Source organism: Piliocolobus tephrosceles, chromosome 2 (genome assembly GCF_002776525.5).
Source record: "Piliocolobus tephrosceles isolate RC106 chromosome 2, ASM277652v3, whole genome shotgun sequence".
Taxonomy (NCBI): Eukaryota; Metazoa; Chordata; class Mammalia; order Primates; family Cercopithecidae; genus Piliocolobus; species Piliocolobus tephrosceles.
Window position 1 is genome coordinate 15,220,291 of NC_045435.1, and position 16,153 is coordinate 15,236,443.

The 16,153-nt window shown below is 34.4% G+C and overlaps 1 protein-coding gene across 4 annotated transcripts in view; it reads right to left on the minus strand.

Annotated features, from left to right (window-relative positions):
• Positions 1–16,153, minus strand: part of CSNKA2IP (casein kinase 2 subunit alpha' interacting protein) — a 125,258-nt gene that overhangs the window by 77,364 nt on the left and 31,741 nt on the right. The window lies entirely within an intron of this gene.

Below are 16,153 nucleotides of genomic sequence, written 5' to 3' on the forward strand. Positions count from 1 at the left end.
ATATAGTTATATAACTTATTTATTTCATGGTGTATCTCCTCCCAGTAAAATATAAACAAATGAGGTCAGGGCTTTTAGGTGGTTTGGAGTTTATGGATTTTGTGGAGGTTTTTGGTCTATTTGGTTCATTGTTATATCCTCATTTTCTAAAGCAGCAAAAAGGAGACAATAGATAATTACTGAATATTTGTTAAATGAGTGAGTCAATGGATGCTATTATTTGGTATTAAACCGAGCAGAAGGTGGAAATAATCTAATACAGACAGTAGCTATAACTTCCATGGAAGACCTCATTGTGGCTAAACAGACAGCCTTAATTCGACAGATGTTCAAGTAACCAAAAATTGAAGCAGACAGCTTGACTAACTAGAAAATATTTGTATCTATACAGGGATATGAAGGTTTTCCAGAACAGAAAAAGGAAATAAATAAGATGGCAAAGAACTGGACAGCCGATCGTATATCTGATTACTGTTAATAAACCAACTTTTTTCACTTCCTGACTTGGATACATTTATATTCTCTATCCTAACATTGAATTACAGACTTTCATTTAATTAGATAATAGATTCTGTACATTTGCACTTCCTGTAAAATAAAAAACCCTCATTTTGACCTTTTTAATTGACTTAATCTGCCAAGATTCTGACCAAAGACTGTAACATTTTGACACTACATTTTACAAAAAGCTTTTATATATTGAAGCTTGATCAAATTGAATAATATATGTTCAGAGACTGGAAATATGTACTTTGCTCAATATATTCTAATTAACATAATTGGCCTAGCACCAAAAATGACTAGAAGAGTTATTTTTTTAAATACAGATATGAAAAGACCACTCCTTCATGTAAGACAATAATAGTATGTGAGTGTTTTCTGTGTATGATTTAATCAGAAATTTATATGAAACATAGTAATCAGCAAAGAAGTCATGGAATTGTTAGAAACTAAAATAGAAATGATAACAGTGAAAGTCAAGTAATAGAATTGCCATCAGGAAGGAAAAATAAAGACTTCTGTGCACAAAGAAGCAGGAAAGAGTTAATTAAGCAGTCGAATTGAGGGAAACACGATGGGAAAGGAGGATTATAATCATGTTTATTTCCCAGCACTTCTGGAGGCTGAGGCAGGAGGACCGTTTGAGGCCAAGAATTAAAAATTAGCCTGGGCAACACAGCGTGACCACGTCTCTACAAACAAATTTTAAAAATTAGTTGGGTGTGATGGCATGAGCCTATAGGCCTACTTATCACGAGGCTGAGACAGGAGGATCCCTTGGGCCCAGGAGTTCAAGGCTGCAATGAGCTATGATCCTGCCACTGCACTCTAGCCTGGGCAATAGAGCAAGATTCTATCTCTAAATAGTAATAGTATGTTTACAGTTTATCTGGAAACATATTATTTTTACTATATGTCAGAAATATACCTAAAATACTTTTAAAGGCAGTTCCAGGTGGAAGAAAAGGAAAAGAAATAAAATTTACACACTGGTACCATCCCATAGATTATTAGGGTAATGATGAGCTACACACAAAATTGTAATGCACTACCATAAAAAAATGGTTTAAAAGTTAATGCCAATCATGCAAGCACATAACTGTAAGGAAGATAGATTAGTACAAACGTGTTTGGCTGGGCACGTTGGCTCATGCCTGTAATGCCAGCAGTTTGGGAGGCCGAGGCAGGTGGATCATGAGGTCAGGACATCGAGACCATTCAGGCCAACATGGTGAAATTCCATCTCTACTAAAAATACAAAAAATAGCTGGGAGTGGTGGCGCATGCCTGTAATCCCAGCTACTAGGGAGGCTGAGGCGGTAGAATCGTTTGAACCCAGGAGGCAGAGGCTGCAGTTAGCTGAGATCATGCCACCGCACTATAGCCTGGTGACAGAGTGAGACTCCATCTCAAAAAAAAAAAAAAACCAGCATGTGTTTGCAGTCAGGTATATTTAAAGGATAGTGGTTGTTGCAATGCTGAAATTAACAACAAAAGTATAAAATGACTAGATTGAGAATAGAGTCCATGTTTCCCATTCACTTTCATCTTCATGTATCCTGTTGACCTGTATCTCCATGTGACTTCTCATCCACTGTTTATTGGTGGAAGATTTTCACTTCCGTTTCACTGCATTTCCATCCCAGATCTCCCATCCATCTCAATGCCTGGCTTTATTAGTGGTGACATCTTTATTCATGTGAATTGCCCATCTAACAACTGATCTCTCAGTTCCTTGACTTCCTCACTTACGACCATCTTTTTCTTCTTCTCCATATCAGCTACCTACTTACATTGTCAAACTCTGGTATTTGTCATTACCAACAACTCTACTACATTAAAACTCTCCATTTAACGTTTCATTCACTGACCACCACATTTTTTTCTTCCATTCTATTATCAGTCGTACCCCCCCAATAACATCCAACCTCCATATGATTAACCCCACCAATTTGCCTCAATTCTGTTACTCTGTTTGTCCCCACTTTCTATATTTACACTCTGCTCTCCCAGTTTAGAACACAAGTTTGGTCATTATAGTCACTCCCTGAAAATGGCCTCAGTTATTTTGTTGTCTCTCTGTCAACAACAATTCCCAATAAACCAATAAATACGTTCTAGTGTTATCTATCTTAAAAACAGACGTTTAGGAACCCACGTTCTCTTCCAGGTACCATCTCATTTCAAACCATTTTGAAAAGAAGAAAAATGAAAAAAGTTCTTTAATAGTTGTTTACTACTGTCATCCCCAGTTTCACTTACTCCAATTACTCTTCTGCTTCTTCCAATCTGGTTTCCACCTGCCCAGCATAACTTATATTCCTCATTTTCAAGTCACCAAAGACCTAAACATTTGAAAAATTCAATTGAATCTCTGTTTTATTCTTACACAATGACTCAGCAGCATTAGTTCACCATACCTCCTTCTTAAACCCTCTCCTCTCTCACCTTCCATATCACTACAGACTTCCAGTTTTCCTCCCGCCTCACAACTCTTTCATGTTCAGTCTCCTTTGCTAACTATTCCTCCTGCGACCAATGTGAAATTACTGGATTGTGTCAGGATTCTGCCTTGAGTTACCTTTTCTCTTTCTCTTAAACTCTCTCTTGAGGTGATTTGATGGTATGGAATATCTTTGTGCTATTTCCAAATCTCCATCTGACACCTTTCCCCAGTTCTAAACCCCTATATCTAACTGCCCACTTTATATCTCCAACTTGGATGGCCTAGGTTAGTTTCCTCCGACATACGTCATCACAAAAATAATTTTTGATCCCTCTTCTCATTTCTCCCCAATTTTTGACATCTCAGAAACTGACAATTATTTTCTCATTCCCTTCATTTCCCTCACTGCCTTCAACCAGTCTATTGTGCTGCCATTTCAATTCTACCCCCAGATATATTATCCATCTGATCACTTCTCTTGTTTCTGTTGCCTCCATTTTAGTTAAGCTATCAGCATCTCCCACCTGAAAAGCAGCAAGTCTTTGTTTTGACTCGCTCCTTCCATTCTTCTCTCACTCTAGGCCATTTTCTATAGCCACAAAAATTGTTCACTTTTAAAACATAAGTTGAGCAATATCACTTCTTTGTATGAAATGATTTCAGGAGTCCCTATTGCTTTTGGGGGAAAAAATGGATCCTGCCAGGATCTTTTTATCCCATAATATACCACTCTTCCCTTCTACTGCATGTCACTACACAACAGCCACACCGGCTTCCTTCTTTCTCCTCACTCCTGCCATGTTCTTTCCAGCCTCAGACCCTTTTACTTGCATTCCCATGGCTTGCAAGTCTCTTTCCCTGGCTCTTCACATGGCCAGTGTTTTTTTTTTTGTTGTTGTTGTTGTTGTTTTGTTTTTTGTTTTTTTAATTTCAGGTTTCAGAAAAAGAAAAAAAGGAGAGAGAAAGAGAGAGAGAAAGTCAGTCAGTCCCTGACCACCCAATCAAAAAGTGGCCCTTTTCGACTTTCAGTTATTCTAGATGCATCTACTCTTTCTTTCTTAGCATTTTTCACAGTGTTTATCTTGTTTAACTATTTGTTTCCTGGTTTGCTGTGCAAAGTAATTTTCATGGGGGCAGGGACTTATCTATCTTATTTACCACAGTATTCCCAGTCCAAAGTAGATCCTACACAAGGTAGCCACTCTGGAAAATGTTGCTGTGCAAAATTAATTAATGAATGCACTACTACATAAAGACTAATTAGAAAAAGTTATTATATTCTATATGCTGTACCAATCTGCAGGGTCAAAGGCAGAACTAAAGAATAAGAAGAAACAGAAACAGGTGTCCACAGGCTATTCAAAATGATGAATAATTCCCAGGATCTAGCCTATGACTAACTAAGCACAATAAATGCCACTTAGGCCATATGCTGATGAGTACACAGTAAAGTGGCTCCCTGGGTATCCATCTGGAAAGAGAGCTAAAAATAATGAAGACTTGGCTGTGCACCAAACATTGTGCTGGGTATTTTATATACATTACCTCTATTAATACTCACAACTGCATTGTCATCATCATTTCATAAATAAATTTTCTGACCTCAGAAAGATAGATATAAAATTGCCTAAGATTTCACAAGCAGTGAACGATGGATTTTAGATTAGAGATTACGTCTGCCCAACTCCAATGTCCATAGTGTTTCTACAATACTACATAATCTCATATTTTTTATTTTAAGAAATTTGTTAGTGCCCATTGGATTTGAGAGTTAAGGGGTAGGCCCAGAAAAGTCCTTTGGGAGCCCTATTTTTAATCTTCTACAGGACCTCTAAAAAAGAAGAAGATGAAGACGAAGACAAAAAAAAAAAAAATAAGTAGAGGGAAGAGAGGCAAGGAGGAAGAAAAGGAGAAGGAGAAGAAACCTGAGATTAGTTTGTTGACCTACAATGTAAACTGTTGTGCAATGCTACAGAGTTAATCAACAGGAAATGTGAGATTAGAAACTGGCTTCCAGACTTTATCCAGTACTTTCATTCAAGCAATTCACTCTTATAGAAAATTGAAACTCAGAGCTAAATAATAATGTGCCCAAAAAGGTTAGATTTGCATTGTGCACAAGTGAACCAAGTCAGCAATCAAATTTTTAATTTATTTAAAAATAAGATTGATATCATACTTCTTGGATATGAACTTCCAAAGGTCAGAGTTGCTTCAATCAGGGGGACAGATCTCCTAGGGGCATTGATAAGCTTATGATTAATGTCTTCTGCATCTTCCTTATTCGGATCTTTATCACTGGGCCCAATGCCTTGCTTCCAACCAACTACAGGTTTGTTTTTGTCCAAAAATATTTTCTTGATGGACAAACGAAGAAGCTGCTAAAGGGGCCTGCAAGATAGAAACCACAACAGCCAAAAAGAAAAAGAAAACAAAAATTCTATACAGGAAAAATCAGAACTTGTTTGGACTTTTGTATATGTATTTTGCAGATTGATATATTTAGATTGCTCATTCAGAAGTACCATAACATTCTCAGTGCTTGAGGTCTCCACAGGTCTTAATTAAGCCCCATCTATTGGCAGCTTCTGCCTAGCCTTCCCCATTCTGTTAGGGCAGAGGCAGTGTCACTCTTCTGACTCCATCACAAACTCATGCCACAAATTTATTGGGACCATCTGCCCTTCATTTCCTCAATACTGATGTCCTGACTACAGAGGATTGTACCCAGGATCAGTTTCTATCTCAAAGGTAGCCGTTCTTTGTAAAAAGACAACTCCTAGATGGCTTAGTCTAAGAATCATATTCAGAAGAAATATCCTACACCAAGTAGTGACTAACTGAACAAGTTAGATCGAAAAGGATACAGAGAAAGTCTTCATGCTGCAGGAAAATTGGGTGAAGAAGCAGCTTGGGAGAGAACAAAGAATATGCCTACAGTAAAAGCGGTGGCCTGTGGTCACTTTTCTTGGAATGAGTAGAACAGGCACTCATAGCTGATCTGGCTAGAACAAGTTATCTTCTAAGTTCTTTTTTAAAAACCCAGTGTATTGAGGTACAATTGACACATGAAAAGGTGTAGATATTTAATGTATATAATTTGATACATTTTTAGATCAGCATACACCCATGAAACCATCATGACAATTAATGCCATAAACATTGTATCCCTTCCAAACAGTTCATCTTGCTCTATTCTGAAACCAATCTTATAGGAATCTCACACCTGGTCTTCCTTTACTGTCATTATCTCTCACTGTCCAATTGTGTCGCTGCTGAAATTACTTTTCCCAATCTTGTAAATGTTCATTTTATCTGCCAAGATAGTCACAATGGGTCTCCATGCTTGGAGTCTGAAGATACACCCTCTTGAGAACCACTTACTTACTCCAGCAGCTGTTTCCCACATAACAGCACCAAGGTTAGTCCATGAAGGCCTTCCCACCATAGCCTCATGCTTTCTTATAGCCAGTAAGACCTCACCACCACCCACCTCCAACAATAACAGTGATAGTTAGTACCTTATATTCAATCTAAAGAGCCAGCCCATACTATTCCTTTCCTACAGGAAATTGTATTTCAGGAGTCTCATTGCCCATCCCTGTCTATGGGCTTTGGCCAAAATCATTCAGAATCATTCTGCTCGATTTTCCAAATTGCAGTTTCAAGGAGGAATATCCAAGTTATTGATTGTCCTCTGCCCGTTGAGAAGACCTCAGGTCTTTATTTACAAACAGATGTTACTTTTCTCTCAGGAAACACATTTTTTGGCTAGGTACATTTAAGAGTGGTAACTTTCATGAACAAATCTTCTGCCACACCCTAATCTCAGGACAGGGACCAGATCCCAGCCCTAACTTGGCATAAGTGCAGGTCACTGAGGTTTTTCCCTGCTTCAGGGGCTTTCGTCTCCACTAACCACAAGCAAGAGCCTGGCATTTTCAGTAACCTCTTTCATGGGGAACCTATTTAATCTCCAATTTGACTGGCAGTCTGTTTACACATGTATAAAGAATATATATCATCCCAAACTTTCTAATATCTAGGCTCCTTGGCAGGAATAAACTAAACACTTAGTCGGAAGATATTAGTTTTGATAGATCAACATGTGAAAGAAATAAAAATAAAGCTATGAATCATTTGCCTCCTAAAAACTTTATCATTAGATAATTGATCTATACCTTTCACTCTCTTTTTCTGACACAACATTTTTACCTATTTTTTTTCTATTTCTTATAGTTGTTTTGTTCCTTTCTTGTCTTAATTCTGACTTATATTTTAGGTCAGTAATCTACCTTACTGTGTTTTACATGGGGCAATCCCAGTCAACAAAAGTATAATTCTGTAGCCTTAACGTCTAAATAGTGGTATCTAGAAATAGCTGGTTTTTTCTATAACAGTTTTATGAATAGATTTTAGTGTCATTTAAATAAATATTTCCTAAAAGTGCTACTGATCTAGTGATCTTAATAAATGATATTCTAAGCTAATCAAATATAACATTTAAGAAATATTAAATATAATCAAAGATAATATTTAAGAAAATTAAACATTAAAACATAGTTTGTGCCCTTGCAGTAAGATCCTTTTTGTGAGCCACTAATATTTATTGATATAATCTAATATTCTCTTTGGCTAGTTCTTTTGGCTCTTACATTGCAAACACCTTATTTCTTTCAGCGTTGTTACTTTAGTTATCCTGAACTATTATCTGTATTTGTAGTTTAGCCTAAATGAAGAGATTTACCTTTTCTAGGTAAAAATTATTTTTGCTTTTTTTAAATAGATTTTTAACCTTCTAATTTATTTCTATTAATTCTTCTCCCAATAAAAATTCATACCTCTCACATTTATAACAATGGAGAATTGCATTAACAGTTTTTAAAGCATGTATGCTTTTGTCAACCTTTTAACAAATTGATAGTCTATACATTTACAACATTTTTAGTTTTACTTAAATGTTTTACAGATTGAAATGGAATCTTACAATATAATATAATATATACAATATAATATAACATTTAATATGGTGGCTATAATAAGTGGTATCTAACATTAAATTAGATGATGAGAATCACTTCTGAGGAAGTTATTTGATATCTGCATGAGATAGCCTGGCATGTTAAAAAATAAAATCTTTCTGAAAAATAAAAAACAATAGCCTGCATTACAAAGCAATGACAACACGTGCAACTAAATGCTGAAGAATTTTTAATACACAAAAATCAAATGTTGTTATGATTGACCTAACAATGCTAGGACCTGCCCTAACAAATTTAGGGGCAATAATTAAGGTAATCTCAGATATGACTTTTTCCCTTATTTTCTTTAAACTGAGTGGGTTTGTACATTATCTTTTGTATTTTTCAGTCAATATTAATTCACAAGACTAAGGAGGGAAATCCTAGAGGGTGGAGTTGAAGAAGATTCAAATAATTCAGACCCTACAAAAATAAAACTTTATCTGTCAGCTTGAAAGAACTTTAAAGACATTATTATATGAAGCAGAATTATCACTACTATTAATTGCACAGGCATATTGAAAGGACCCCAGAAAGTGACCTCCTCTAAAACAGAGAATGCCTGTAGAAAATATGTCTTAATCTTCTACTCTGCACTTAGATAAATGTCAAGTATATCTACCACCTCAATTAACCATAGAAATAAGCTGTCAAAATCTAATTCTTTTTTTTTTTTTTTTTTGACAAGGCGTTTATTCTGAAACCAGCAGAGGGAGAAACAGGCAGTTCCATTAGAAAGAAACAAGTGTCCCAAGGGTCTGTGCCACGCGGCGTGCTTTCCATGTGCAAAATGCCGATTAAAACTGGTGAATCTAGGCTAACATATTCAGGGTTTGTTGACTGAGCTCTAGTAAAACTGGAGCCGTATGGTCAGATTGACTTTGGAGCTGAGATCATTAACCAAAAAAAAAAAAAAAAGATGATTTTCATGTCTTCATGTCTAGCAATGCCAAGCAAAACGTGAATGAATTAATGAAATGAAAGCATTTTACCTTAAGGTATCATATTGGCAAAGATGAAGCCAAGTTTTTATTATAAGCATTTATTTTATGTTTGTTATTATCTTGAAAAAAATTATGGAGCAGCTTTTGATACCACTAATACTAACACAGTTAAACAAAGTTAACAGATAGTCATCCATTCATTCAGTTACATAACAAATATTTATTGTGTACTTTTAAACAAAGATAAATGTGCAAGATGCACTAGGACACACAGAAAAATTATAAAATGCTAATTCTTTCCTTCAGAATATTATAAACAGTAACAAAGAAAAGATAGGTGTATGCTACCATAATATAAATTTTAAGAATACGTTGGTCATTCAGCAATGCCAATGTCTTCATTGATAGTTTAGAGCTATATTATTCAGTACAGAAGCCATTAGCCATATGTATCTTTTTAAATTTAAATTTGAATTAATTGAAATTAAATTACGCTAAAAGTTTAATTCTGTAGTTTCACTAGCCAGATTTCAAGTGCCCGGTAACCACGTGTGGCCACCCGTTATAGTACTGAACAGTTCACTTTCTTCATTGTGAAGGGTCTTATGGAAAACACTGGTTTCTAATACAGAACTCCATCAAGTCACAGCAATATACAACCTCGTTGAGTCTTCATGAGTGGAAAAGACAGAATTTTGATGTATTCAGAAGTTCAGGTCATGCTATTCAAAAGGAGGCAGCACAAACAAAACAGAGAAAAGTCCAGAAGGAATGAAGTATACAGAGGAAAGAGGAACCGCATTTACTCATCTGTAATTTATTCATTTATTTACTTTTACTGATGAGACAATAAAGGATAAAAGTGAGGGAAAGTTACATATTCAAGTTAAAATTGCATCATTAATAAATACGAATGACAAAAAATGCATAGCAGCATAACAATTATAACTGTTTTGCAGACAAGCACGTCCTGAAATACGGTGTGCAATATGATTTTAGGTCATACACTGATAACATTTTTTGGTTTGATGGCTATATATATATTTTTAGGGTATGTGAAAATGGAAAATCATATCTCATTAGCACATAAAATCTGTTATATGACTGATATTGCTTAAACAAGGCTGAATTTTTTTCAATTATGAAAGAGTGAATTAAATAAAAGTCACAGATGGTCACTGTGTAGACGTAAAGAGTCTTTTCCGATTTTATGACCAATGCAGTTCTGTGTGTTGTTAAAATCATCAAATACCACATGTAACACTGCCCAGCTGTGCGATCTTGAGAATATTACTTACATACCTTTTTTATTCTTCAGTTTTCTCTTCCACAAAATGAAGATATTAAAAGTGACTGCGTTATAAGATTTGTATGGGGGCTAATTATAAAGCACTTAAAATGGTGCTTAGCATGCAGTCAACAATAATTTTTCACTATTATTACTATTAATATTTACAACATGATCAATACTGTGCTTTAAGAAAGTTAAGCCATCAACAGAATGCAACGTGGTTGAAAGGCGACATTACAATATGAAAAAAAAATGCAGTTTTAATACAGATTGAAAAAAAAAGCAGTTGTAATACAGATTCAATCATGCATAGATCAAACAGTACCGCGGTCTGAACACAGCAGTAGCGATAGAAATGTAGAGACACAGACGAGAGTTATAGATGTAACAGAGCTAGAATAAACAGGGTTTAACGAATAATTTAATATGGAAATGACGAAAAGATAGAGATAAAAGAAAACACCAAAGTTCGCAACTCTAGATAGAGGGGCACCAGTATATAGTGAGAAGGAGAAGTCTGGGGAAAATGATGATGGGTTTCATTTCAGAAATATTGACTTTGAGGTTATGGCAAGGACTTCAGGTTAAAAACTTCAGCAGTGGAAGTAAGGGTCTGGATCTCTGCAAAAAGTCAAACTGCAGATTTATGAATCACCAACCCATTGCTGATTGTTAAAACCATGATATCAAATGAGTTTGTCATTGGAAGAAAGGGATTCTTAAGGAACACCTTCTTTTTGTAGGTAAAATGAGGAAACTGAGACAATGATTGAGATTTAGAGAATTCCTAGATGTGGATGGAAAATAGGAACACTGTATCACAGAAACCGACTTACAAAAGAGTTGCAAAAAAGAAAAGACAAACAAGAACATTGAGTGCTGCAGAGTGGTTAAAGAGGATAAGAATTGAAAAAAGTCATTGGGTTTAATAACTAGGAAATACTGGTAATCTGAGAATAAAAAGTTTGGTAAATGCCAGAATCAGTGCTCGAGCTTGACATACAGGTCAAATGTTAAGACTCTTTCAATAAGTATAGCCACAAAAAGAATGAGGGGAACTATGTTAGCGTGAGAAAATGGCAGGAACAAGGGAAAGGTCTTGTTTGTTTTTGATTTGAATATATTTGTAGGCTGAAAAAAATAGTGAATGTAAACATTAACTGAAACTAAGATAGAATATAATTCAATGAGCTAGATCTCGAAGCTAATGAAATGAGAATAGACAGAGGAAATACCAGAAGATCTCAGCCTTGGTGTGGGAGGGGAATTTTTCTCTTAGAAGAAAAGAATGATGAAGATAGGTGAAGATCTGCAGCAAGTTAAAGACTGAAATTAGTCATTCTAATGAACTAAGATCAAAAGGCCTCAGTATTCATTCACCTTACTCAAATATATATATATATATATATATATATATATATATTTGCTGAGTGCCTACAATGTGCCAGATATACACTATTCTAGAGCTGGCTATACAGAAATAAATAGGAAATGTAGGAAATTGATTTGAATAATTAACATATTTTAGAGTGGGAGAGGAATACAATGAAAAAACAGAAGAAAACTGAGGTCAAATCACAGAGCACAACAATATTTAGAAATATCGAAAAGTAGGGAAAAGAGGAAATAATGTGGCAATGAATGACAAAAATAATTTTAAATAATGAAACGGCTGTGGAGAAAATTAAATCATACAATAGGACAGAGTAAGAAGAAAAGAATAGATTTTGGTCAGCCAGGAAGAGAACGGACGCCTCTCTGGGTTTGGATAATACAAGCTGAAATCTGAATGGGATTGAGCATACTGTAAGGATATCAGTGGAAGGAACTCCCCAGAAAGAGGAAGTAACAACTAATGGGTATGACACAAAATGGGGTTGATAGGAATGGGACCGAGTGGTCACTGCACAGTCCAACTGAAGAAGAGAGCATGGTGTCTTGAGTGAATATGTGGATCAGGAGTGAAGTTTTGAGTTTTTGTGAAAATAATTTTGGAAGAGTTATTGAGAAATAAAGAATATTGAATATAGAGTAATATAATTTGCTTCCTTCTCTTGTCCATGTATGCTTCCTTCTCTTGTCCATGTAGGCTCCCTTTCACCACTGTTTACTGTAGTTTGGGTTTTTAGGCCCTTTCTGGGCTACAGAGTTCTTTCCAGGTTATTTTACATAAATTTGAGGGGGTATCAACACTTTCCTCTGGGATCCAAAGATCCAGGGATATGCTTAGAGCTGTGACTATGTCACCGATAGACCCATCACAAATCTTAACCCAACATTGATCCCAGAGTCTTCACAAGTGCTCGCAACAAAAGTCCTCTCATAACTACTCCCCTAAAATATTAATATAGCTTCATATTCTGACACTCAACCGTGGCACCAAATTCCCTTCCCTTCTATCATAAGGTTCAACCCCAATAACAGGATTGAAGAGAACAAATCTTCCAGGATATCAGAGATGGCTTGCCTTACGAGAGGAGAGTAGTAAGGACATGTTATCTGTTCAAAAAAGGATAGTAAAACTGAGATACTATTTACTGAACAGACTTTCTCAGTTTGAAAGAGAAATAACAGACACTGGGCTTACAGAAAGTCATTCAGAATAGAGCAAGAAGTGAACCATTCAAATGTGGCTGCAATTTGTGTATCACAAATGGGATCCTTCTGAGAATACTAGAATAGAGGATTATGACAGTGAGGCGACTTAGCCTTAAACCTTATTCCTTTACTTTTCTTTCTTTCTGGTAATTTTATGCATGAGATTGGGGAAGCTACTGTATGACAGTATAGACTATATACCAATAATTGTGATAACCTATGATGAGTTCTGTGATATCTTTTTCTTCTTGTATCTTTTTCTTCCTACCTTGATACCAGCTATCCACTGGGAATCTGTACAGTTTGAATATATTTGAATAACTTCTATATACTTTAGCTTTACTTTTTATTTGACTCAAAGAAGTCCCAGTGGGTCCCAGGTATTTGCATGTGTTTTAGAAGCCTAAAGTCAGTGAGATGCAGTCTAACCTCAAGAATTTGAGGCAAAGTAACTTTTGAGGAAAGAATGTAAAGAGAATATTGGGTAGTTTGGCTGTAGCATAATTAATTACATTTTCTGGGTTTCAAAAATTTGAATTGCAATAAAAGTACATTTTGATATTCAGTTTTTACAATTTTCATTAGCAAATAAATGTATGTAGAGAGAAAAACAATAAAATTGATACATTGGGAAAAAATACCAGTAGATTTTAACAAAGTGTCCACATCAGTCTTTACTCTTCCATCTACACCTATTGCCTAGATGATCTCATCCAGTTCCTTGGTAAAATTTGTTTGTATGTTGATGACTCCCAAATCCGTATGTTCAGCCTGGAACTCTCCTCTGAAGACAATACCATTCCCTCAATCGCCCAATCTCGGAAGCATCTCGAATTCAACACGTACAAACTAGAATTCTTCGTTACTGGCTCACACACAGATATATAGCTCTTCCTCCATAATATGTCCTTAGTTAAACCACAATGACCAATTTCGCTGCTACAAGCTTAATTTAATTCACCATCAACTTAATGTGCACTATTTTAGCAGAATCTTAACCAGCCTTCCTGCCTCAGCACTTCCTTCTGTGTAATCCATTCTCCATCCAACAGCTAAGTGATCCTTTTCTAATATATAATTGGTATTGTTTATTCCTTAAATATTTGATAGAATTTACCAGAGAAGCTGTATATACCTACAGTTCCTTGGTAAAATGGATTTAAATTGCAAATTTCAGTAATTCACTATTTATTAATACAGAACTATTAGGTTATCTCTTTTATCTCAAATCATTTTTGTCTTTCAAGAATGTTGTCTTATTAATTTTTGTAATGTATTAGTATAAAGCTGTTCATAAGAGTATCTGATCTTTCGAATATGTTTATACTGATATCTCATCTTTTATTTTTTATATTGGTAATCTGTGTTTTCTTATTTTTGCTTGCTCAGTCAAATTAGATATTTATCAAGTTTTTATTTTTGAAAATAATTAACTTTTGACTTTATTACATTTCTCCATTGTATTCATTTCTAAAAATTTAAAATTTCTACTTCAGTAGTTTCTGCTCTTACCTTCATTATTTCTTTTTTTTTTTTTTTCTTCATTACATTTAATTTGCTATTCTTTTTCTAGCCCATGAAAGTGGAAGCTTTGACTTTCAATCTCTCTTCTTTTGTGGGGGAAGCATTTATTGTTAGAAATTTTCCACTAAACACCACGTTACTATATCCCACAAAATTTGATATTTTAAATGTTGTGATTTCAATTTCATTCACTTCAAAATGTCTTGAATTTTCTTTTATTTCTTCTTTAATCCATGAATTATATTTGAAGTTTATCAGTTGACTTTCAAATACATGTGATTTTCCATATTTCTTTATTATTAATTTTTATAATCTAGTTCCACTGTGGCCAGAAAATATACTTTTGGTGACTTTAGTCCTTTCAAATGTATTGATACAGTGTTTTATTGCCCAGAATATAGTCTAATTTGCTAAATGTCCCATGTTCTTCTGAAGAGAAATATATTCTCTGTTGCTGGCTAGAGTATTTTATAAATAACAATTAGGTCAAAACATCTGAGAGTACTGTTTAATTTTTCTGTATCTTTACTGAATTTCTGTAAACTTGTTCTATCAATCACTGAAGAGTAACATAATTTACAGCTGTAATTGTTAATTTGTCTATATTTCTTGTAGTTCTATCCAAGTTTTTCTTCAAGTATTTTGGAGGTCTCTTAGTAGATGAATTCACATTTATAATTGTTATATCTTCCCGTTGTATCAAAACTTTTATTAGGAAATATCCACCTCTGTCTCTAGTAATAATCTTTGTGTTAAATCTATTTAATGTGATGTTAGTATAGCCACTTCAGTTTTCATATGGTTACCATTTGCACATTATGCTATTTCTATTTTTTTACTTTCAACATGCTTACATTTAAAATGCAATATAAAAAAATAAACAAAATAAATCTCTTGTAGGCAAGATATATGTGGGTCTTGCTTTTTTATATATTGTGACAATCTCTACTGATTGAAGTTTGTTTACATTTAAGGTAATTAATCAATAGGCCTGGACTTATTTCTGCCATTTTGCTATTCAGCATTTGCTTGCCTCACTTGTATTTTTTTTCCCTTCTTCCTCCCTTCTTTGGGTTAAACAAATTTTTTGTCATATAATTTAACTTTTCTTTTGTCATATTAGCTAAATTTCTTTACATTTTTTAATGGTTACTCTAGGATATAAACACTGATCTTTAAATTATTTCAATATATTTAAATATTGATTTTTTGATGATATATAGGAAGCTTGTAACAATATAGTTTCATTTAACACCCTCCTCCTTTGTGTTTTCATTTTCATATATAATATTAGATTGGTGCAAAACTAATTGCTGTTTTTGCCATTAAAAGTAATTGCGAAAATTTTTGCATTAAAAGTAATGGCAAAAACTGCAATTACTTTTGCATCAACTTAATACATGAATATATGTTATAAACTTAACCGTATAGTGTATAAGTTTGGCTTTACATAGCCATAGATCTTTTAAAAATTTAAAAATTAAAAGATAGCTATAAATATCTACTTATATATTGGCAAAAATGTGCAATATCTGGCCCTTTTTATTCTTTCCTTTATGACTGATTACTTTTCAGCCTGAAGGTTTTTTTTCACTAGTGCAGTAAACTATCTCAACTTTTGTTTATTGGAAAGTCATTTTGAGAGATAGCTTGGCTGGGTATAGAAATCTTAGTTAACTTTTTTTTGTCATTGTTGTTCTTTAAACACTTTGAATATGTCATTCTAATGCCTCCTGGCCTCTATTATTTCTGATAAGAAGCCAGCTTATATTTATCATAGTCTCCTGTATGTAATTGACTTATTTTCCCTTTGCTGCTTTCAATGTAT